This window comes from Haliaeetus albicilla, chromosome 8 (assembly GCF_947461875.1).
Source record: "Haliaeetus albicilla chromosome 8, bHalAlb1.1, whole genome shotgun sequence".
Classification (NCBI taxonomy): domain Eukaryota; kingdom Metazoa; phylum Chordata; class Aves; order Accipitriformes; family Accipitridae; genus Haliaeetus; species Haliaeetus albicilla.
The window spans coordinates 20,581,672-20,604,645 of record NC_091490.1 but is presented as its reverse complement, the minus strand read 5'-3'; positions in this window follow the sequence as shown (position 1 = coordinate 20,604,645).

Sequence of the window (22,974 nt, the reverse complement as noted above, 5' to 3'; positions counted from 1 at the left end):
TAAAAACAAGACCAACTGATTTCAGACATAGCTTTTAGGGAAAAATATAACACACGAGTAAATGTGAGTGAGAAATGGCAACATAGGCAGTTACCAGCTGTCAGCTGCACCCCGATAGCCTGGCTATGGTGTGCTGCTAGGTATATCGTAAAATGTATTAGTAAAATGAAAAACAAACCTCTTGGTTTCAGTCTGACTACGGTAGTAAATGAAAATGCTTCCTCTTGCTTCTTAGCGGATATGAGGTTTAGCTGGAAAGGCAACAGATGCTCTGAATTTCAGTATTTAAAATGAGACATTGAGACTCTTCCTTTTTAGCCAAGTTGTTACAAGTATGGGAGAAGATGCTCTTTTTTTCCTCAGCATCGAATAAGATGTTAAACTTAGTTTTCTAAGCTCATTTCATGAATCATTCATGATCAAGTACAAATCCTCACAAACTCACAAGCTTCCTGGTCAAGAGCACTGAACCAGCAAGAAGAATATTTAGGGAGATTTAATGGGAATGCCAAAACAGTTAAAAATATGACTGGAGGGATCATAAACAGTAAGTGAATTCATTGGACCAGAACACTTATCAGTTTGTTCAGTCCCATTTGTACTATCAGCAATGTTGATAATAAAAGTGTTGCAGATTTTGCAAAGAACTTCAGATTCTTAAATTCTCTCTAATTTTTTCATGCATCTGGAGTTGTTGTTTCTCTGAAGGGCATCATGCCATCCTGCTGCACTTGTGACTCACTGAAAATCTTTTTTTGAGACTTAGCAGTATGATGGTCTAAGTCACACTGAGAAAAACTCTCATTTAGGATAAAATAGATCAAATTGTGTTTACAGTAACCAAAAAACTTCTAATAAATGTTGTCTCCACAAAAAATCTGAGAAGATAACCAGATTTAGAGGGAAATAGATTAGCTGACTGGCAAACGTGTTGAACTAAGACCGACGGTTTGGAAGGCACTGAAAGCAAAAGTCTCTGTGCGGTTTTTACCATCCCCTTTTATGTCCTCACTCAATTAGAAGGTGCACACGTTTCTCTGGCATCTGCTCCCATTCCTCATTATCTTGCTGGGGGAGGAGACAGACAGGAGAAAGTGGGGTCTGGGGAGGACATGCTAAGGGAAAAGGAAGATTAAAAGGCCTTAATAGTTGTAAAGGGAACAAAGAAGCTGTACCCTGCTTGTGAAATGGCCACATGAAGGTTAGGTTATGACGACACTACCTTTGACAGCATGGCCGACACCAAGAGGATGCTCAGCTGGGAGCCTTCAGCACCGCATGGCAAGCAGAGCTGCATCTCCAAGAAGGGATGCTCTTATTCTCTTTGCACCAAATCCTCCAGCACTGCCTCCATAACTCCCAAACAACAGGTCTAGTATTTTTTCCTTTTAATGACTACTGCAATTGGATATAAACTTACAGGCAAATATAGTGGTGACTCTCAGCTGGTGATTTGGAAATGACCATGCACCTTCACAGGCTCCAAATTCCTCAGGGCTGGAATCCTCTAACATCCAAACTCTTCCACAGCAATCTAACATCTTGGCTACCTCCAGACGACACCAGTGCTTTCTGGTAGCACTATAGCAAGCTCCCAGAGGCACCAGTCAGCTGGGGATCCTCTGCAATTACCTGTCAGAAGTATGACACAAGACACCAGGAGCGGCAGGCTGCCATCTCTGTCTCCTACCCCAAAGGAGACTGGGAAGAGCCATTCTGTCACCATTTTCAAATCCTGTAAAACCTCCATGATGCTATCAAAAAGCAGGAACTATTGTATTCAGAGACCTCATCTATGGCAATTTCGTACGAACTGAGTACATCCAAAATGTGATGAGAAATTAATTAGTCTCTTCCACAGCTTGCCAGCTCATATTTTTGTTTGAAGTTTAGGTGTAGTGGAAAGAAATGACTTTAAAATGCTGATAGGCTAAGCTTGAGATATATATGTATATTTAAGAAAATAACTGTGCTCTAAAAAAATAATCTTAAAATTAGTAATTTATGTTAAACATCAGCTGTTTCCATTTTCTATTAAAACAGCTCTGGCTTTCTTTTTAACTAGCTGTCTTAAAAGAAAATCAGGACATTCTCATATTTTAGGCTTGTGCAGTTGTAAAAACAAAAATCAGGTGGTTCCTAAACTGTTCTAAATTGCATTTGTACAGAAATGTAAGTAAACTTTCACCTTTTGAAAGAGTAGAATCTATGTATTGCTTTGAAAAGGGCACTAAATGGCTCCTGCATTTAGGAAAGGATGGCAAACTCTTTTTACTGCAATGTCTGAGATGCTGCTGCTGGCCTTTGCTATGATGTCAAGCATTGGCCTTTGTGGCATTGCAATTTCCCTTCTAGAAAAAAGTTGATATTTGTGGATCAGATTGCACTGAATGAAATCTGCAGTCTCTGATGCCTGCTAGTGGGACATTTGTTACATGCTCGGTTTTGAATGTAGTAATACATATTTCAGTGTGGCACTGCTTCTTCAAAAGATTAAAAACCTCTTAGTCCTTCGAGACTTGTGTCAGCATCTGATTTCATGTGCAAGGTAATCTTTAAATATTAATATGGGGCAAGGTCATGCTCTCTTTAACCCCCAAAATGGAGTTAGTAAATCATGATCTGGCAGTAAAAATATACAGGGGACATTAGTATTTGTTTAGGGCAAAATCTAAATTTAAATTAAACTAAATTGGTTACTGGTATTTTTATAATCACATATCTGTAATACATTATTTGCAGGCAAGGGGGGAAGCATGGATATCCTATGATGCTGTAACTGAAAAACATTTATTAGGAAGATATTAATAAAATCTCCCCCATCGACAGCAGAGAAAGTGGTATCCGAAATACCAGTTAGACAAATCTAAAGTGGGAATTCAGAAGCTCTTGGGGCAAATCTGCTGCTGTCAGATCTCTGTTGACTACAGCAGAATGAGTCAGTTTACACCAGATGAGCAGGAGCCTTTTGGGCTCTCATCTAAGCTGAACCACTGATTTATGGCATGACACTGGTAGTCTCTTTGACCTCTTTGTATGCCATTCATCCTACTAAGGAACAGGGGAGGGGGAAGTGCTGGACCTTGCTAGAAACTAGATGATAGACCCAAATAGACTTCCCCTAGGCAAAACAAAACATTTCATAGTTAGTTAAATTTCTTGAGAGGGGCTGATAGGTTAACCTTGTAATTCTAGATACATTACCATTACATGTTATCCAGAGCTCAGCTCCCAATGCAGCTGAGGTTCATGCCACACATAACTAACCACATTTGTTTTGCTGCCAGGGGACCTCCCTTGCTGCAGAGATGGGGAATGGCTTTATCCTACAAAAGAGAGCTGGTTGAACTCTGCAAGGAGTCAGTATTGTGAGACCATGACCTTTCATATGAAATACTTAGAGGGCAACTGAGAGGTAGCAGAGTCTGGGGAGGGAAAGAGTCTTCACCTGAGCATTGAGAAATAAAAGGAGACAAATCATTTAAATTTAAAAATACAGCAAATGTGCTTGTTAAATAGACAGTGAATGTGTGATTCTCATTTAGAGCAGAGAACAGAGTATTTTAGCTTTGGCATTAATGATGTGAACTACCGAACAGGCAAGATTTTCCTTACAGAAGCATCTGAGACAAAAGGTGGTCATAAATAATCGGCTAAAGTAGCTTCACTTTGCTCTTTGCTTTGCTTCCTAAAGTTGCCAATTATTTCAGATTATGTATATAAATTTTGTGATGTGGACTGTTATCTCCATTGGGAGATGTGCTCAGGCTTTTAAACTAATTTCCTCTGGCCCTTTTACTTTGGTCTGAAACCAAAAGTGTTTTATGGGCCTCATCTGTAGAGGTAATGGGTGTCTCTGGATCAGGTCACACAGGCTGCATTACACCAGACACGAGTCAGTCACTTAGAAGTGTGCAGAACAGACTTGGAGTCTGCAGATGCAACAGCTGCACTTCAGTCTCTAGCCCTACAGAGTGATTAAAACAATGTTTAAATCAGCCTATGTCATCATTTGGGGCAGGTTCCTCGGCTCAGCGAAGCCATAATGTGGGCTTCAGCAGGAAAGATCCCCCTAGACCTCCCAGAGCATTAAACTGCTTGGTGGCTGTGGTTTCCAGTTTGGGGTCCACAGATGCTCAGGGATCTGTGGATTCATTCTGAAGGCTCTGCAGAGGTAATGAGGAAAAGCTTATCTTCAGTAGTCTTATGGTTGTTATGCAGGTATCCACACCTCCACCGAAAGCTTTCTTAGAAATCCAAAGATAAAAAAGTTTGATTTAAGACTTTGCTCTCGTATATAACAATTTGATACTAATACTTTGCAGTTCCTTATTCACAGATGGATTTTTTCAGCAGGTTCAGAAATTGCTTTCCAAGCACGTTTCCAATTCTCACTAAGCAGCCCTCACCTGCTAAAAACTCACCGGAGTTATTTTGTAATGTTTAAAAATGTACGGTAACCCAATCCTGTCTGGCATTGCCTCATAGAAATCAAAGCCTGAACAACAAAAAAGCCTTCCTCTGAGGAAGATGCAGGAGCAAAGAAACAAGCCAGTGGGCAGCAAGGACACTGAGAAAGAAACAGCAGATTATCTGAGAAAATACAAGACTGGGGAAAGAGGGGGAGGAAAGGGAGGACAGAGAAGACGCAAATCTAGAAATCAGCCTGTTTGGCCTGGAAGACAGCAGGGTCATGGGCTACAAAACTTTGCATGGGTGTGGTGGCAGGGATGCAGTGGCTGCGAGGTGGCCACAGGAGCCGGCACCCCCTGGTCCCCAGCCAGCTCTGCCGGAGCCCTGCAGCTCCACAGCTCCTGGGACAGGGACCAGTCCCTCCTGCAAAATGCCAACCACGTTACCGTCCTCTCATTAATTACTAGTAACAACAAAACCAACAGGTAAACACAAACAAAAAATGTGGCTGCATTTAAAGCAGGCAAGCGCCCTGCTCGGAAAAGGGTCATAAATGCCTCAGGAAATCAAAATATATCTTTTAGCACAAACTGCCTTAGAAGAGTACGGGGAAGCTGTACTAAGGAACTTGTCACCCTGTGTCAACTGCACGTTTACCAGCATCTGAGGACAGAAACTAACTTGCAGCCTCTTGGATGGAAGGATGGAGCAGTCAGAGGTGAGGAAACTGGCAAAGCCTGGCTTTCCAAGTAGGATAACAGAATAGCAGTTTTGGGGTGCTCATTTTAGCCAAACGAGGCTCTCTGCAGCTGGCAAATAATTCAATTGAAAAGCCCTTTCTGGAGAGTGAACAGGATGTCAGCAGCACAAGGACTCACCACTCCCAAAGGCATCTTTCTGAGGGCTACTGCAATACCCTGGTGGTTTTAGACACAAAAGAAAAGGGCTCCGAGATGTCAGGGAGGGAGATGGCCAAGGCAGGAGACAAAATGCAGACAGCCAAGCTGGGGCGGGGATCGTCTGAAGAAGCCCTCAAAAGCAGAAACTGTTTCAGGAGAAGGTTTCTGGCTTGTCAAGAGCAGAATCAATGACAAAGAAACAGCAATTAGCATGATTTTAAATATTCCTCTAAAATACGCTATCAATCGTCTTGCCTTTGGGAGAGACAGAACAAAAGACGAGCATAAAACTGCAGGCAAAATGCAAAAGTCTCCATCTCACTGTGCAGGCAGATGGACTTATTTAGTAAATCCTCTACAGTCTTCTCTGGGCTATAAGGAAAGGAAAAAAAAAAAAAGCTGCCCAAAGTTTCAGTCAATATTTACCTCTTGGGTTAATAAATTGTGATCCTGACCTCAACAAAAGTCAATATCTTCTGATGATTATATGCAGGCACCTTTTTATTTGTCCTCACTCATTGTATAATGAGTCACCCGTTTCCACTGGCAACTTCACTTTAATTTTGAATGTCTGAATTGAACAATCATTTATACTCCAAAGGCATAAGACAAAATTACTATAAAGTAGAGCTGTAAAATATGGACTTAGGTTGCTATTTCCAGTGAATAAGCAAGCTTGGGCGGGGGGGAGAAGGGATCAAGGATTAAGCACAAAAAATAGCCGTTTTAAATCCTCTTTTAAACACCTCTGAGTGACAAGGAGCAGAGAGAGGAAAGCCCTGAACTGTGCTATTAAATACAATAAGGCTGCAAGTGTGGGAGGAAAGAAAAGACAACAATCTAGCCTGACTAGTGAACTTGTTTTAATGGAACAGTATTAGTCTTTCTCTCCAAAATAACCAAGAGCAATGCCAGAAAATATATGCTGAGGGCAACAAGTATAGATTCACACACTTGCAAGCCAAGCCACAAAGGCAGATCTGAATGAAAGTCACCACACACTTGCTGCTTCATTAGAGGTGGGCTGGGCCAGAGCTAGAGGGAGAAAATTCAGGGTGTTATTCTCATAATTATGTAATGGTTTATATAATATTACAGGTGTGCACTCTGCTTTCCTGAAAGAAATCTAGAGGGAGAAAATTCAGGGTGTTATTCTCATAATTATGTAATGGTTTATATAATATTACAGGTGTGCACTCTGCTTTCCTGAAAGAAATCAAAGCACAGCCTCCCCCAGCAAGATCAAGAATCGGCTAGAATCACATTTTTGCTCTTCAACTTCTCATTTTTCGAACATCCCCCACTGACTATAACAAAAACATCCTTTGGGCTTACAAGGCTTGTGATGCTGGGAAGATTTTCACCCACACAACCCACTATGCCCATCTCTTTTTAAAAAAAGTAAGTTACTTTACCAGTTTAAGTTTGTCTGGCTTGACATTATTCTACTATTAATCCCACTCTGGCAAACAATGGTGAGAGCAGCACATCTCTAGCTTAAGCACAGTAATTTTTGAACAGTGGAAAATCAGGAAGAGCAAATTGTAATCAAAACAATCATGATCTGGCTGTCTTTGTGAACACTAATAAAACCCATATAAACCATCCTGGCATTTTTCTTCTAAAAGTCACATTATGTATCTGCATGGCACTACTCTGATACCATATTACCTTGTACTGTAAATAAAAAAGGGTTCGTTATGACAACAGTAGGTAATGTACTCATGGGAAAATGAGTACAAAACCACTATTTTCAAACTAGAAAAGAAGCTGTCATTTTCAGATGGGACATTCAGCCCAGTGTTTAGCAGTTCAATAAGTATTTTTGTATTATCTGTTAATACTGTGCTTAAATTCTATATTATTCAAAAAGGTGTATCTCATTCAGAAGGAGTGGAGTTGGCCTGCCTGAGCTTCAGAAAAAGGATGTCATCATAAGTAGATTTTCTCTTCTACTGACAAATCCAGCTTACAGTTCACTTGCTATAAGCACATTTTAAATGGAGATCAGCAGACATAAAGTTATTTAGACAGCTCATACACCAAAAAGCAGGTGATTTTCTAAAACAAAAATACATAAAAATAGAATTTAAAAAGTCTCCCCCCACCAAAAAGCCACAATCCAGAACCTGACAATGCTGAAACTCAATACATTAAAGGTTCACTTGATATCTTCAGACCTGCCCCTGCTAAATTCAGATGTTTTTCACCACTAACTTAGTTGAGATCCTTTATTTCCATCTAATGACCTGTATTAGCAACTGCCACCATTACCACATACATCAGTACCAACAAGTAGACATGCTAATTCGTGTGCCATTAAACAGCATGCATATCCATAGAGGAAGGCTGGAAACTGTCTTGTAAGCAGAAATGAATGAAGTTTCAGTAGGTTTGAATAAATTTGTGGGCACTTTGTAGCTATAGAAGATTTTCATCACCAGCCTTTATAATAACTTGGAAATGGCAACCGTTCTAAACTCATCAGAGTCAACAGACAGAAACTGCAATAAGGTGAGCAAAACACAACTGCATGCTGTGGTTTCTGAAAACCTAGCATGCTCCCAGAGAGATACTTCCTTTTGAAAAGAAATTATTCCTCCACCTACTTTCGCAGACAATCCTGAAATACATTATCTTGAAGGGAATTGGAAGAATTAGACACAGTGGGACATTCTATTAATTTGGTTCACTATGGTTGGAGCCCAAGATACTCTAAGCCAAACTTCTTCATAGCAACCTTCTCTGGCCAAACTCAAATAGAGTAATTTATATATTTACTGTGAAATAAGGAAATGTGTCCTAGTCTGTTTGTCCGTATTGGGTAAGAGTACAAGCTGAGCTTCTCATTTATGTTTGCGAGGAAGGCCACTGCAGTGTTTGCCAACACCAGCATCCCCATCCAGATGCACTGTTGATATTCTGTAAGTATCAATGATCACTCTACATTACAAAGAAAAAAGTAGCTATGACATTTTTCATGATTGTGAAATGTTTTTTTGGTGTTTTCACTCTTTCCTATTTCAAGGACAAAAGTCAAAGGACCTTAAACACTGGTCAGCCTTGTGGGTAGCTGAGGCCTCCAGGTCACATCATTTTTATCAGAGAAAAAGTGTTTATGTGCATGCATGTTTCCTGTGGGGCAAAACTGGGGATGAGACAATTGCCCTTCCCTCCTATACGTTTCCAGAACAGAACATGCATAATTAGAGAAAGAAAATAGTATTTAATTCAGAACAAGCCATTTTTGCAGTGAATTTGGAAATACTGCTCTTGTGGGAGATACAATTCCCAAGACCTCTTTCAAGATGCTGAGGCCTGACAGAAGAGTAGATAATTTCCATTATGATACTGGTTTTGAGGTTATTCAGAGTCAGGAAAAGAACTTCTCCAAGGAGGGCAAAGTCCCTCACCCACCAGGATAAAGAAGAAGAAACTCCAGATTAGTCCTATGCTATTCCCCAGTGCTGCAGGAGAGATAAGGAGAAGCATGGCAGGGAAAAGGTCTTGGCCATAAGCCACAGTGGAGTAATTCACAGCTTTGAATGCCGTTGCAAGCAATGCCACCAATATAGAAGCACAGGAGGCAACTGAATCAAAGTGCCACCACCACAGATCACCTCACCAGGGAGCAGAGCAGAGCTTGGACCCAGGTTTTGGGTAGGGTGATTATTCCTCTCTGCCTTCTGCAGAAGGAAGCTTCGCTCCTGCCACAAAGAGCCCCGCGCCTGGCACCACACAGGCAACATGCCGCGGGCAGCATCTCCACTGCGAGCTTTGGATAGCCTTCATCTGCACTGGGACCAGGCCACAAAGTATTCCCAAGATAAGGACTGCAAGCCGGGGTTTGTTTTTAAATTTCACAGCAAGCCACTGCAAAGAGCAGAGAATACGTTTGATGCATTTACCATAGCCTGTGCTGCTAAAGAGATTCAGTGAGTCTCCTAAATTAGTACAAGCTCCTGAATCCTAAAGAAATGTAAGAGGGTCTTGTAAAGGAAGGCAGGAGGCAGATGGTTTCTGCAATGGAAAACAACAAATTATTTTTGTTAGAGAATTTTGGAGGTACTGAAGGATCTTTTCTACTGTCAGCCAAGATACTAGCACATATAAATGTTATAAAATAGTAATTCAACAATTATTTCTTCACAGTCACTCTCACATGGGTTGGATGTGATTTTAATTAATAAGCTTAATATCTTCAGCTGGATGGATTTCTGTTTTCTTGTGCTCTGTCTCCTCTTTATTTTTCCAAGCAATAACGTAAAATATAATGCACTGACCAGAGCGTAATGGAATGGACTAAAATATAAGAATCATAAAAATACTTGTTTACAATACAAGGCGTGGATTCATATTAGCAGATGCTTGAAAGCAGTGAAAGAACATTTGCAGTCTCCACCTTTATGATCAAGTAAATCCTTGCTTTATACAGAAAATAATATTCAATAAAGAATACAATCTAAATCTTGAATTACATAAAAATTACAACACGTCTTTTTTGTGCTCCTCTAAAATTCAATAAATAGTTCAATAGATCTTCTTTATTCCTTTCACCTTTCTGCAGAAAAAATGATTCTTAGGCAAAAAACTTGCAGCCAAATTTCAATCTGAAAATAATCTTTACAGCTGAGTTATAAAACAATGAGAATAAGAGTTTATGATGTGAAAGTTGATGCAGGCTTTACTGCTTTGGCATGATTGGTGAAGCTGTATTAAAAATAAATAAATTTAAAAGAAAACAAAATCAAAAAACCCGAGGCATTCCCTATCCTTTGACTAAATAATAGAAGCTGTATGCTATCATGGCCATATAAATCTAAAGTCTTAAACCACTCCACCCTTATTATGTCTTCCAAAAGAAAAATGTTTATAATAATACATATATTGACTTTTGCTTTTTGTTCAATAACAAGATTTACTGCCCCACTCTTCAGTCAATTGTAACCTCTTTGGGTCAGCAAATCTCGATACTGATCTCAATAGAAGTCCATACCTGCTTACTACTTACCTCCACATTTAGACGCCTATCACAAATTCTTATGGGCATCCCCTTGACAAGAAGAAATGAATGCTTTCTGTTTAGTTTCTATACAAAATAGGCTGATGTGCTTTTCACACAGTCATTTTTACCGCCATGAAATGATGCTGTATTTTAGGAAAACAGTATTATATGTTAATTTCTGGAACTAGGAATTAAAGTTGTTTAGCTTCTCTGTGATGTTTCCTTAAAAATTCACAGACTGACCTTCTCATAATTCCTGTTTTTTCTTCCCACATAAAATGTATTGGGCAATCTAATATTTTTTCTTCACTAACTGAGAAAGGCAAGTAACAGTAAAATTTAAAAAGCAAAATGCAAGTAATAATATGCAAACTAACGTCCCAGAAGTTCAACAGAGAAACATAACAATCACTTTCTCAGTCGCATTTGTATAAGGCTAACATAAAAAACAAGCCTTGAAATTCACTATCACACCTGAATTTGTGTATGAATTGATTCTGTACTTACAGAGAGTCAATCTTCAGATAATCTATTTGGTACCTTAAGTGTCAACCATTTTCTATGAGAGGATAATCAAATCAGGATTTTATGTTTCATATGTAAACAGGTTAAATGGGTATTTATTTACCATACAATCCAGAGGCTTGTATAAGAATCTTATCATAGAGTTCACTAATGAGAAATGTATTTTAAAATACTGTCTCATTGGACTTGGTTTTGAGAATTGGATTACTTACATCATGCATGTGTTCAGAATGGAAACGGAGAAAATACTGGTACAGAAGTCTGGAACACATGGTAAAGAAATGTCAACAGGTTGCAGAAGTTACGTTCAAAAGTGCCTTCAGAAGTGTCTGAAGTATCTGCAAGGAACATCACTGTACTGGTCCTTTCTAGTTGTACATGCAATATAATATTAGTTGTGTCAAACACAGCAGACAACAGATGGAGCAATGACCCTAACCTTGAATATTATTGTTTTGTTATCTTGTCTTAAAATCTTCATTCCAGAACGTCACAAATGGCAACCAGAGTATTTGTACTTCCAGCAACGGAAGGATGGAAGGATAGAAGGAAAATAATGACCAGGAAAATTGTATATTCAAGATGTAAACAAAAAATAAATTTTTAACTTTTTCTTTTTAGCCTAGCCAAGGCAATTCATATAACGTTATTGAAGGCTTGCTTAATGTTGCATGTTCCCATCACTGTCCCATAATATCTGCATCATCTGAAGTAACACAAGGCTATGCAATCTGTTATAACTGCTTTCTTGTGTTTGTCAGTTAAATCCCAGAGTCTGAAAAGCTTCCATAAAGTGAAAATTTAGATGTGGTTTATGCACAGGAGATCCCATTCTCAACTTGTTGACATCAGGTTTGCATATGCCACAGGCGATAAAAGTAGTGTGATGCATAAGAATCATGCCGGGACTTACCCAAGAACTGTATTTGACTAACAAGGTGAGCTAATTCAGAATTAAATAGTTTTTCAGGCTAAACAAAATCAATATTCTTTATAGGATGTGATAGTAGGCCTAAAAAACCATTTCTAGCTTTTTAAAAACAGATAAAGCTATATTGATTTACAAAATGTAAGGCATTAGGCTGCTCAGATACACAGAACTGTCGTGTAAAAGATCTAGGTCAAGAAACACCAATAAAACTCCCATTCATCTAATTAGTCAAAGAGCACAGTGAAAGGTCAAGCAAGGTTAAAGTGCTCTGTCTAGCATCTGATATTCCTGCAGGATGACAAGTTATTCTTTATGACCAGCTTTAATGATCGTCTCCAACAGTCCGGTGAAGGCTGTGAGCTCTCTGGGCAGAGGGGCTGCTGCAGGGAGGCACGGAGAGCCTCCCGCCTCCATCACACCCCAGCCCCAACCACAGCTGACCCTCTGCTGAGACCCGTCTAAGGGCAGCGCCAGCGTTTACACACTCATAGCAGGAGAACTGGATCTACACAATGTTTTGATCCCAAACACACATGGATACATAACTAGAAGAGAAGGTAAGGCCAGCTTCCTCACCCCTTCCACTCTGCTGCAGATCTCCATGAGGAGGAGGAGTGCAAGTGTGCTGATGAAGGGCAGATGTGGTGGGATGCAGCCAGGAACTGTAAAAGAGAATGTGTATGACCCAGTGCTGCTTCATGGAAGCTCTCCATGCATACCAAGAGGTACAGCAAAGATCCATCTAACAGGGACAAAATACTAAAATTAAACTACAGTAGCCTCCACAGAAAAGAAGAATCCAGGATATGGTTTCTATTCTAGCAAATGGTGAGGATTATATTTATTGAAACTGACTGTGATGCATTTCCTTCGCAAGCACTGATATTAGCAAAACCATCTTCAAATTAAAACGTCAGTGCATTTTTATGTGATACTGATTAAAGTGGGTGGACTTTGGATACCGTAATATGAAGGATGGCAGTAATCAACATGGATGAAGTGCCAGCAGAAACACAGCAGAAATTCAACAAAGATCAAGTGCCAGAGTAAGGGAAAGTGAAGGAAAGAGGAAGAGACTAGAAAACATTTCTTGAGGGCAAAAATAAGGTTAAAGGATGATCATTAATGTGCTACTGACACTCCACAGTTATAATGAGGACTGTGCAAATGAATATATAATAAAGAATAATCATAATAGTTGGGTAGCACCAGCTAGATGGAAGAGGCAGAGGACAATAGGAAGATCGGTCTAATAACAGAGACATTCTGCCCTGACTGTGGCAAAGGCCTTGGAAGATGCTCAGAGGGAGGAAGTCTCCATGGAGATTCATGAAAGCTGTTCCTTATTATTATTTTGCACAGATATTTCTACCCCTGCACAAGCTCTGAGGCCCATTCAGATTTCCTAAAGGTCCCAGAAGATGAAACCTAACTTTGAAATGGGAAGGGCTTAAGCATAAGCGGTGTTTTACAGACTTCTGAAGGAGGCGGTGGGCTATCTACAGGTCTACGTGTGGAGAGGTTTCATAGCAGTGCTACTGTGCCACGGTCCCAGCTCCTGCAACCCACCTTTCCCAAGAATCTCCTGTGCATTTTAAAATATCACTCATCACATTTCAGGTTTTGGTTTCAAAGTATCTTCAGGTTAGATTTTTGACCAATCACAGGACTCTGGATCAGTGGCTTTATAGAGCAGAGAGGAATAGAGTGACGACGGGAAGGAAAAATACTGAAATGTTCGCTTTTACTCCATGCTAACATATGTACCTCTTATTTTCTGAAACAGAGTTCAGTTAGGCAGGATATAAACCATTGTCACTATTTGCAAAACCTGAGCTCCCTCGCTCACTAACTTCTATAGCTGCAGAATTAATAGGTTTCATTACGGCTAGAATTTGACTTGATTATATTTTAATTGACAATGTTCAGATGTATTAAGGATTTTCTACTGTCAGCCTTTCAGATGACAAGAGATGACGGGGCTGATGGAGCTACCAATGCAGCCAGCTTTTTAAGTTGGGTTTTGACTGCAAGGGTTATCGTTACAGGAACCTTTTGAGTTCCAGCATGTATTTTACCAGCAGAACACAAAAAGTACTATTGTGTTATGTATTCCATTCAAGTTTCTCACTTGGAAATAGTTATGATTGTCATCCTTGGCCAAGTTTAAATTGACATTTTTAGCACAACATTCCTGGCATGGTACTGCAAGTTACTTGCTTGTGAGTAGTTATCAGCTGGCAAAAAATTAAACAGAGGTTGGCTGATTAAAATTATATGCCAAGAGCTATACAGAGACAAGATGATAACCAAAAGCAGCAAAGATTCTTTAAAAAAAATTTAAAAATCTTTTCAGAGAAAATAAACTGATACATGTGAAAGAGTCATAAATTGCACATCTTCCTTTAATATTTGATCATCAAAAAGCTAATAATTAAAACTGGGAAGGTTAGGTTGGTCAAGTTTTACAGCTGAGTGCACTCCCTGAGCATGCTCAAATCAACACTTATGAGATTAATTTATAAGCTCTTCAGATTCTGAATCTCCAAGGTTTATGCTGTCTGTGCATTGTTTGCATAATGCAGTTTCATACTACTAAAGCACTACCTATAAAGGGATTATTTTCATATTCAGCACATTAAAGATACAGCACAATTCATAGATATCTTACTGTGTTTATGCCTGAGATAGCAGGTAAAGTGTCTCCCGTTCTGATTATCCATGAAGCAAATGTAGGAACGTGGATGTTTTGGGCGAGTGTACCCTTAGTGAAATTAATTCCCCAATGGTTTTATTAAAGTCTGCAAATTGCATTATTTTCCCATCATATTTGAAATATTGCACTTCCTTAATGCTTGCTCTAACCCATGGCATGCCATCTTCCCTGGGGTGTCTAGACATGGTGTCTTAGATTTATGTGTATGATCTCAGTGTGTTACAACATCACTCCTGACTAATGCATTATTACAATACTTACATATATTCCCAAGTGTCACTGTATTGATTAGAAAATCACCAATCTGCATATGCACACCATCTGTGCTTCAGAGAAGTAAAACGTGCAGGATAACATTTGCCTTACTCAAAGGGAAATTCAGATACTACTAAAAGAACAAATGGGAACCCTTTTTTATGTTTTGTTTTGTAAAATAACAAAGAAAATGAATACTCTTTCTGCAGAACAACAGTCCATGCCTCTGATGGTTTAAAACAGAAGCCTCTTCCTCTCTACACAGCAAGGAGATTTACCTTTAGTAACAACATGCAAACAATCTGGCCTTTTAGAGATAGCAAATAATATGGAAGGGAAGCATACTGCTGCAATGAATTTTAAAAATCTCAGCTCAGATGCAAGAATAGGGGACTTTTCAGCACAAGAGGCTGTAGTCAGCAGCGAGCCCTTTCTCAGCTGAAAGCTGCAAGAGTGGTTGTAAAAGATGAATGAGGCCTTTGCTTACTGGGGTGAAATGCTTTTAAAGGACAAGAATCTGCTTATCTTTGATTGATTGCTCAGTCTGATACTTTCCTTTATAAAGTTTATTGACTACAAGCCCATAAATCAAAGAAAAACAAATCACAGGTTCAATTTTGGGGGCATTGACATCCTGCCATCTTGCAGCAATAGCTTAGAAGTCACAGGGTAGGGAAGAGGAGGGATATGGGGGACTCACGTCGACAAAAGCATCTATTTCAGGTAAACTATTACTTCAAATGTTTGTAAATGATTATTCATTTGTGCCCTATAAATTTTTTCAGTCAAGAGAAAAATGCAGACAACCAAGCTACCCAGATTATTTTTTTTAAAGTCCTTAAGTGCAGAATTTACAATTAACAAACGTACTTCTCATTGTGTTGCTGTGCGTCTCTCCAGTTCTGCGAGATTACAGTCACATTCTCACACATCCCTCCCCCTCTGTAAGGATGTTATGTTTACAATTTAAACTATCAAAGCAAGAATCAGATTTCCTTCAGGGGTATATGAGGGTTTGGGAAGCTAAAAATCTCTATACTGAAACAGCCCATGGAGTTGCATGTAAGAAAAGCACTAGCCATAGATCTTGCTCATATGGGGCGCACGGTATAATATGACAGCACGATAATACAGATTAATTTGTGCTGTTGACCTTGACACACTATTCTATTGTGTCTTCTTTTAAAGTCAGCACTCGGGTCACTAGAACATCTGGTGTTTAACAAAAAAAAATCCCATTCTGAAGTGCTCCATGTGTTGAAACAAATGGTACAGTACTATCATTATACAGTGCAACCTCTCTGCTAGGGGTCTAATTTCAAGGCTACCCTGACTGAACTATATTATTGTTAGTGGCTTCATAATTCACATCTTGCCACAGTACACAAAATATCTGATTATCAAAAGTAGCCTTTTAAAAGCTGGACTGTGTTCCATGTATCCAGGACTGACTGTCACTTTCTTTTCATTTTATCTTTGGAGACATCTGGAAGGGCTCAGCCCACACACTGCTGAACATCCTGGCCTCCACCCAGCAGAGCACTTTAGCATGCACATGTATTTATACACACAAGTAGCCCCCAATATTTTAGCAGGACATGCTTTTAAGTTACATGCACGCTAGACTATCTTGCTGAACGCATGAACTGTGTTCACCACACCAGCTAGAAATTGCACAGCACTCAGTATTGCATCCTCCCCATCTTACACCCTGTTATTTTCAGGTTGTGCTCAAATCTAACCTAGCGCTCAATGCTGGGAAAGGCCGATGCAGCCTTTTAGGAGGAGACTGAAGATTGGGGAGATGATCGGTAGCAAAGAGTAAGCGGGTTTGTTTCACAGGTGTATTTCCACAGTGTTTAATATGAAAAAGAAAAAGCAAAGGGTGATGACTCTGCCCTAGAAGGCATCCCAGCACCTTACCACCCCTCTGACACCACTGCCATCCTCACGCCTCTCTCCCACCACTCCACCAGCTCTCGGTTTCCCAGCAGAGATTCTCCATGTAACCAAACGCATGGGTTGTCCCTGCAGGATCCTAGGGAAACTCACAAAGTTTCCATGGAAAGGACTAACATTTTCCAGTAGTCTGATGACCTTTACCTGACCTGAAGCAGATCACAAGGTCTATTAGCATTTCAGCTTTCCCAATTAGTAGGGAGGCATACCACCCAAGCTGGGGTCTTCCAGCTGCATCATGTTTGTGCACGGTGGTCATGGTGGGCTGATTCTCCCCTGCTTCACAAATCCGGCAGTTATTTCTGCCCCAGCAAAGCAAGTATGAAATGTTACTACTCTACTTTTTCACCTGATTTGCCCTTACTCTGCAAGGGCAGGCAGAAAGAAATTAGCCCTGAGAAATACACCAGTAGCTGAGTACTATGTATCTGACATATCAACCTTTTTTTTTTATAAAGTGGGAAAAATCCCCACAACCAAGAGTATTGAAAAGTACTATAGGCATCTATGAACTAAAACATGTGAGTCTCAATGCCTGAGAAGGGACCAGTACCTCCAGCTGTTGAGAAAAGGGAACACTGCTAAGGTGAGCATGCAGGGTTATTTACAAAGAGCAAGGGATGCGCATGCTGAGTCAAGCAAAGAAGGGGCAACAGGAAGAAGCTCAAGGAAAGTAATGGCCCAGAAAATGCCTTTGACTCACAGCACGGCTGGAGGAGGAGGAGGTGGCTGTTATGCTGTGACTTGGGCCAAGGTGAAGTCATTTTCAGTTGTTTTAAATGAGATTTCGGCCAAGAGGTCCCAGCTGATCTCCATGAGAAGTTTATATATGGTTACTGAAAAAAAAAGAAAAAAGAAAAAAAGACTAACACCACTGAATGAGAAGACAGCATCAAGCAATCAGTCACCAAAGACCTAATCTCATTAACTCCTTCTAAGATTTCAGCCATCAGTCTGTAGTTGGCAGCTAGTAGAGAACTGAGTACAATGAGACATCTTTTAAACATTATTTTTTCAGACCATCTTCCTGATCTTTTATACTTGTTTGTTCTGAAGTTTCTTAGAAGTTACAACTGCTGAAGGAAGTACAGAAAATCCAGAAAAAAAAAAAAGAAAAAAGAAAAAAACCCCTGCTCTCCTATGCAGCTTCATGCCGCTGGGTCAGTGATTAACAAAGACAAGGTCCTACTGCAGGGAAGCTAAATGGAGTTCATTATGGACATGAAAGTTAGCAGGGCCAAAAAGGTGAGACTATAGGAAAAAGGATGAAATAAGAGCCTAACAAGTGTGGATTTTACTTCCTCAGTGCAATAAGGACAGCTTTTAACTACCAACTACTCTAAAAAATATGTATCTAGATAATAGTGCCTTTAAGATAGGTACTGTCCTATATACTGTACTACACTGGTTTGTATATACTCAGGAAAATTAAATTTTAATGTATTACTTAAAAAAAAATCCATGTTGTGCTGCAATAAGGAATCTTTCTCTTGCAGACTGAAAATTTGGTTTTGCACTTTTTCCTGGAAAAATTAGGAAAATAGAAAGAAAGTTGAATAACTTTTAAGCTGAGTAGAATGGTATCATTAAACCTGGATGGAGACATCTATCTCAAAACCCCACAAAACTATGAGTTTGGCACCAGTGCTCATTGCTTGAGCCCCTTGGGAATGCCAGTGTTTCCTGGGGGTGCTTCCCAGCAGCAAACTTCCCAGAGAAGGAGACTACAGACAGCTTGCTCCTATACTCACTGACAGAGCCCGAAACTACAGCCAGCAGATGCTGAGATACAAGAGGATTTTCTTGGCCCTGAAGTCTGCAAGCGATAGCCTGTGTCTCACTTGCATAAAATTTTTGGCCACATACTGCAGTACTGGGTACTTAGGCAACACAAAGAAGGTCAGCTTTTACAGTGTGTCTTATTTTTCTCCCCAAAATTGACAGTGAGTAATTGGTCTTTCAGGAGTACTTCCAGTTTATGCCATTTCCCCTTACTTTGATTTTACACTGGCACCACCCCCTTTTCTTGTCATTTGTTAGAGAACCTGAAGTTTTCTGCTACAGCTGCCAATGTCCTGTATTACCAAAGAGCCCAGGTGACTTCATCACAACCCTCCCAAGGTGATATCTGAGTAGGTGCCAGTCAATTGGTGACCATGAGACACTGGCCACTGTAGAAGTTGCTTAGAAGTGGAGCTCACCTGCAAAAGGTGTATGTGACTGTGAGACTAGAAAATCAAGTACTTTTCAAAATAACTTATTTGATTAGCCTAGAAAAATCAGGCCCAAAGAAGTTATGAAAATTAGCAGGCCAAAGCCTCAATGAAGCTTCGGTCCACAAGAGATCAAGGGTTCCTAAGAAGGAGTGTGTAGGCAAATACCTTTGTCAGAACACACATCCAGTAACTTCAACTTGTAAATAAATCTTGTCAGGGAAACTAGAGGATAAAACGTGGCTTGAGGTCCCTCATTCCAGGATTGCCTGACACCTAAATAAACTAGGAAGAAAAAGGAGAGTGGATAAGTAGCTGATAAAGAGTAGTATATTACTTGGTCCCTGTAAGTAACAACCTCAAGAATCTCTGTGCAGATTAGCTCTCTCAATAATTTTAACCACGTATAGTATACCAACACTTTTCTGGGGGAGGGGACTTCAGACCTTTCATGAGATACCATTCAGGAGATGATCTGTTGTCTAAGCAACCCTTAGAATAGGCAGGAAGAATCATATGTTAGAGTAAATTAATGTGGCATTAACTTGCTTCCAACAGCTTGTTAATGGAAGCGAATTCAACAAGCAGCATGTCCTAGAAGGGGGAACCTGTCCCTGTTTGCACTGTTGTGCAAAGCAAACCTCAAAATAAAGCAAGAGGATGGACACAAAGAGCTACTTACCATGAGCATCCCTGAACAACTTCAGCCTCAGCAGAGACAACAGGGATGAAACAATGCAAGTCCGAGTAAACTAGGCAAGAAGAAAAAGGAACAAAAGCACAAAAATGTAAACTTTCAGCAACTGATAACATAAGAATTTTGATGAAACTTCCTAGGACCTTATAGCCATGTTCTTCTTCAGAAGGTGAAGGGCAGTTTGAAATAGGGCTCTATGATTAAAAATTCTTAAGTATTTGGGTGAAAATCTGGCTTGTAACAGCAAAAAAATACCCCCAAAATAATACCAAGAAAAAACAGATTGGCACATGGTGATAATCATTATAAGAATATTGCTAAACCATGTAAGGTCTTGAAAATATCATACTTTTAACTTTCCTCCCACTGTTACATGTTCTCACATACGAAGAGAAAATGAAGAACCTAGTTTGTTATTTTACTCAGATAATAACAGTTATAAAAATAGATTAACTGTCAGTATCAGGAATTAATATCACAGAAGTACAGAGGCTGAAATAACAGGCTTAGGCCATAAGCAAAGTAGCAAGAACACAAAGCTTATGCATTGACCTGGGAAAGGATAGTTTTACTATGGAAAAAATGTTTACGTAAAACAAAATTTGTGTTTAATAATTCTGCGTGCTTTTAAAATCTACATTTTGTTTTGTTCTACATACAGAAGCAGCTTTTGATGTTAAAGCATAACACATTAGCTACAAAATCTGATGCTTAAGTTAAAAATCTACAGCTTTTAGTTCATGCTTTCAATTCCCCCCCCCTTTTTTTTAAAAAAAGAACCTCTGAACATCTAAATGATAACATGTTTCAAGTAGCTGCTCCTTCCCTGGAGTTGAACAAAATTGAAAAGATCAAAGTTAGTGCAATCTTGTTCAAAGGTGAAGAGGTGAAATCTTATGTGTGCTGGAGGATCAGAGCAAATAGAAACGTACAATGCTTAGTGTGCGACACCTGAAGCCCACTTTCATCAAGGTACCTCATTTTCATCTGAATTCGAGAATGTATCTCATTTTATGGTAAAATAAGGAACAGCACAGGATTAACTTGGTTACAAAGAAAAGAAGCTCTTGCCCAACACTGAAAAATAAACATCAGTAAAAGGTGAAAATGGTCAATTTTTTTTAGAATTTCTAAATTCACCACATTAAATTCTATATTCTTTCTTTAAGTAGCATTTATATAATTGAGTAAGATGAAGCCATTACACCCACAATGTTTCAAATATCATAATGCTGTTGATAGTTGAAGAGTTTCTTGAAAAAAACACTGTGTTTTGAAGGGGGCTGCGGAGAGGGGCATTTAAAAAAGGTATAGTTTTTTCCATAAAATCTTCATGTGACTGATGTGCCCTGACATAATGTATCACAGTGAAATACAGCTGCCAAAAAAGAACTTCAAATGATGCCCTTTTTCTGAAGAGGGAAAAAGAAAAAAAAAGTGATAAGAAAATAGGTACCTTTTCAGCAAAAGCTTTTAAAGCTTTAAAAGCACGGCAACCAGTAAAAAGGTTCTCAGGTAAAGGCTTCTTTACTCAATTTTGTCTAAGTACCTAGAAGCTAAATGGGAGGAAAAGGGTATGGAAAATAATGCTCCAGCCTCTGTGAGAACTGGAGACATCCTGAACACAAGACACTGTGATACAGGAAGACAAGAGGATTTTAACGTCCTTGTCCTAGCATGGCATTTTCAAACACCCAGGAAGATCCATTTCCAAATTATTGGGACTTGTGCTACATTACACTAATAATGTTGATCTGAGAATGTTTTAGCATAAACCTGGACTTAAACATGGCAAATTAGTCACAAACACGGAAACATTCAGAAGCTGAATAGAGATCCACATTTCAATTTTCCCTTTTTGAATATGTAGAGTTTCTTTTGCATATTTTCCTGTCCTAGGACTCTTGCTATAGGGCTCTCTTAAATTCCAACCTGTACTTTGCTGCCTGAAAGCAGTATTATTGTATACATTGTCTATTACAGGTCAAACCTTGACCTGAAAATCAGGTCTGCTCGGGAGTACTATAAAAGTCTCTTATATACAACCCTCCTAGGAGCAATCCCACAGACCTACCTGCCAAATCCTGTTTCTCAAGGATTCACCCAGCGCATCCACACTCAAATTCCCGCTTTTGTTTTCTTTCAAACCTCAACCCTGCCAGAAAATCTGCTAAAGAAAAGTATTTAGTCTTCCAGTGGTAGCTCCAGAAAATGAACTGCTAGAAGTAGAGCATGTGGAGATGCTGGGGTCTGCAGGCTGGGCGTGAACTGGGTTTCAGGGACAGCACAGAGACAAAGGTGATAAGACACCCAAAGAAGAGAGATCCAAAGATTAAGAAAGCACATGCAGAAGGTGGCTACCTCCAGCATAATACATGTGCACAATTAGACTGGATCCAAGTGAATCTTTCACTAAACTACTACCTTATATGAGGTCAGAAATTATGTCGTTCAAAGTTCAATACCTTCTGGATTGTCAACTGGCACACATTTCTACTAGTTTTCCTCTTGGCTACATAAACATCCACCTCCATCTATCACAAAGTATGATCTAAAATACACATAAACAGGTCCCAAAGCAGTGACACAATCTGCTGGTTCACACGTGTTAGCACGGGACTTAGAGAAACCAAGCTCTCATTGCTTCCTCTTTATCTGCTTTTCAGGTCACCATTTCTTATTTTATGTTTGGGGTACAGAAAGAATTGATCTATCGTCCCACATCCATTGCCAGGCTCCTGCAATTAATCTGAGCAGGTAACTGTGAAAGTGCTGTAGGTAGACTAAATCTCTTGATGACAGGGAATCTCTATGTGTTTCATAAGAAATGTTACATTGACATAAAATATCTATGATTCCTTCACATTGTGCAACACAGAGTGGCTGACTCACAAACAGAGGTTGTGCCAACTGTATGTCTTTATGCTTGAGTTCGCTCTTGCATTTTGGTGGCATGTAGACAGCCATATTTGCTGCTTTGAAAGGGGTGACCTGCTGGGATTTCAGGCTGTTTCTGAAGTGCTCTGCAGAATTGACTTCAGGTATTTCTTTAACCAAATGTTTCTGCAGTGTTCAGATGCTCCCAGCAAACCTCCTAAGCTCCCCTACACACCGGTGTTTTACATAAATCACGAACGATGTGTTGTAAGCATAAAGATGGCTTTTAGTTGCTGAAGACCACACCAACAGCACTGTGTTTTGAGGCATGGTTTCTCTTTCCTACATCCTACGACCATCCCATTCGTCCGCACAACAGAAAACATACAGTCAGTCACTATTCAGGTACTCATGACAAAGTGTCGCAAGGTGGGATAATAGGTCAGATGTATCATACTGTTATTGTTCCTTTCTGTATTTGTAT